Genomic DNA, 3,481 nt, shown 5'->3' with positions numbered 1-3,481 from the left:
GGGGGGGGGGGGGGGGGAAGGGGTCCAAAGAGGTGACTTCTACACTTGCCTACTCCATCCATTCAGTTGTTTATTCATTCCATAAGTATTTCTTGGATACCTACTCTGTGCCAAAAGCTGATCCAGGTGCTGGAATTCAGCAGGAAATAAGACAGGAGAGATCCCTGTAGAGCTGACATTCCGTGTGGGGAAGAGGGAGGGAGGGAGCAGATCATTAACAAGTAAATAAGCAAACAAATGACAGATTGTGATGGGTGCTGGCAAGGAATTCTGAAAGAGTGACTGGAGAGGGTGGTCAGGTGATGACAGTGCAGGGGACACCTGGGAGGTGGGAGGGCTGGGAAAAGACACCCCAAGAAAAGGGAGCAGCATCTCAAAGGCTTTGGGGGCTGAAAGCTTTGGGTGGGTTCCAAGAACAGGAAGGTGGCTGGGGGGCTGAAGCCCACGCCTCAATGCGCAGCTATCCCTGTAGAAAGTGGAGCCATCTGTGTAGATCTGGGTAGAAGGTTTTCTCAGATGGTCAGTCAGTCTCTCTTCTGTCAACCAGTTCACAGCCTCCCCTCAGTCTCCACACTGCTGATCACTCCCTCCTTGAAATTCTCTCCTCTCTTGGCTTGTGTGACACCAGTCTCCAGTGGTAGGAAACACTCTTATTATTCTCTTGTGAATATTAAAACCTAACATTCAGCATAGAGATACTACTGGTTTAAAGGAACCTATTGACATGATGTCAGAAGCTAGAGCAGGAAATGTAGCATGCAGAGTCAAAGATCAATGTCAGCCGGGCTCAGTGGCTCAGCCAGTAATCCCACACCTTGGGAGGCTGAGGTGAGTGGACTGCCTGAGCCCGCGGGTTCGAGACCCGCCTGGGCAACTTGGCAAGACCTCATCTCTACAATAAATCAAAAATCAGCCGGGTGTGGTAGCGCGCGCCTGTAGTTCCAGCTACTTGGAAGGCTGAGGCAGAAGGATCGCTGGAGACCCCTGGGCGACACAGTGAGACTCCAACTCATTAAAAAAAAAAAAAAATCAATTTCAACATTTCTGGAACTGGGACAGGGGCTTGTAGGAGAGAACTAGTCAAAATGGAATCTGTCTTGCTTGCAGTCATTGCCACGTTATACGTGTGTGTTTGTGGCCCTGTTTGCAGCTAATGGTGAGCCATTCTTGCAAATAAAGTGAATATTTATAAGTTTATATACTTAGTATGTGTATGCTTTATTAAAATCCTATGAGTGGTGTTCCAAGAAATAAGATGTGGAAGCAAAGTAAGTCCCTAAATTAGCAACTTTAACATGTTACTCAAATGCCACCCATTATGTTAACTGGTATTTTCCAGTGTATGAATATTTGCTATAGGCTATGGTTCTTTGTAAAGCAAACTATTCTCACCCTTAAAAAAGAAAGTTATATGAAGTAACGTGTACCCTGATACCCAACTCAAAGATGTGTTGGGACACACTCTTAGCAATTCAAACAGCAATACAAAATAAAATAAAAGCTTTTATGTCTGAAATATTTATCATAAAAACAAAGATCAAGAATGTTGGTTGGGGCAATTAATATTTTGTCTGTTTTAAATTTTCATTTTTAAGAATAACTTTTTTCTTTCCTGGTAGATGCTAAAAAAAAAAAAAAAAAAAGAACAACTTGCCGCTAGGTACAGTGGCTCAAGCCTGTAATCCCAGCACTTTGGGAGGCAGACGCAAGAGGATTGCCTGAGTCCAGGGTTCAAGACCACCCTGGGCAACTTGGCGAGACCCTGTCTCTACAATAAATCAAAAAAATTAGCCAGATGTGGTGGTGTGTGGCTACTTGGAATTCCAGCTACTTGGAAAGCTGAGGCAGAGGGTCAGTCACCTGAGCCCAGCAGGTCGAAGCTGCGATGGCCGTGAGCATGCCACTGCACTCCAGCCTGGACAACAAAATGAATAAATAAATAAATAACTTTCAAATCGTAAACATTTGTGATATTATCACAAACACTTGTTCCATTTTTAAAATGATTTTCATTTGGCATTTACTTTGAGCTAATGCTTTCTTCTGTTTATGGTTTCTATTATCAAATGCCTATATAAGGTTGAGGTCATTTTTATATGCTATTGAAATATATAATCTTGTCGTTGTGTATTGGCTCATGTAATAAAAACCACACGTTAAGCAGAAAACGACTGAAATTTTGAGTATAATCTTGTCACAGACAAATATTCACTATTTCTTTTGGTCAATCCTTATTTTTAAAAGACACTAAATAAAGTGCTCAGAAAAATACAGAATAATGAATGATTTTAGGAATTCCTGAGCATTTCCTGAAATTCTGACTTCTCATACCCAAATTCCAAAGATTAATCTCTGCTGGGCATTTGGAAACCTCTTTTGAAGTCCTATCTCTGCCACATCACGGCCCTGGCCCCAAGGCCACTGGCCTAATCACCAGACCTTGTGAGTCAGCCCCCAGAGTCCTCTAATCCAGCGGTCCCCAGCATTTCTGGCATCAGAGACTGGTTTCATGGAAGACATTTTTTCCATGGATGAGGTTGCAGGGGATCATCAGGTATTAAATTCTCATAAGGAGTGTGCAACCCAGATCCCTTGCCTGCACAGTTCACAATAGGGTTCCTGCTCCTATGAGATCTAATGCCGTGCTGATCTGACAAAAAACAGAGCTCCCTTGCTCACCTTCTGCTGTGCAGCCTTGTTCCTAACAAGCCACAGACCAGTACCAGTCCACAGCTGGGGGTCAAATCTATCCTTCACCGCTGCCCAGAGAGATCTTTTCTTTTTTTCTCTTTCCCTTCCCCTCTCTTCTCTTCCTTTCCTTTCTTTTCGAGTCAAGGTCTCACTCGGTCACCCAGGCTGGAGTGCAATGGCATAATCATGGCTCACTGCAGCTTTGACCTCCTGGGTTGAGGTGATCCTTCTGCCTCAGTCTTCTGAGTAGCTGGGACTACAGGTGCACACCACAATACCCGCCTAAATTTTTTATTTCTTGTTAAAAATAAGGGCTTGCAGCGGGCTTGATGGCTCAGCCTGTAATACCGCGCCTTGGGAGGCTGAAGTGAGTGAATTGCCTGAGCCCGCAGGTTCGAGACCCGCCTGGGCAACTTGGTGAGACCTCATCTCTACAATAAATCAAAAAATTAGCCAGGTGTAGTAGTGCGCGCCTGTAGTTCCAGCTACGTGGAAGGCTGAGGCAGAAGGATCGCTGGAGCCCAGCAGGTCGAGGCTGCAGTGGCCGGGAGTGGCGACTGCACTCCAGTCTGGGCGACAGAGTGAGACTCCAACTCGAAAAAAAAAATGAGGGCTCGCTTTATTGCTCAGGCTGGTTTCAAACTCCTGGCTCGAGCAATCCTCCGCCTCAGCATCTTAAAGTGCTGGTATTCAGGCATGAGCCACCGTACTTGCCCGGCCTGTTTGTTTTAATGTATCTTTAAACCCTGTTTAATCTTTGGTTCCCATTCCATCTTTTTTTTTTTTAAAT

This window comes from Carlito syrichta, unplaced genomic scaffold, assembly GCF_000164805.1.
Source record: "Carlito syrichta isolate Samal-C Ts95f unplaced genomic scaffold, Tarsius_syrichta-2.0.1 Scaffold309100, whole genome shotgun sequence".
NCBI lineage: Eukaryota > Metazoa > Chordata > Mammalia > Primates > Tarsiidae > Carlito > Carlito syrichta.
The sequence above is the reverse complement of the archived record's forward strand: the minus strand, read 5'-3'. Positions refer to the sequence as shown.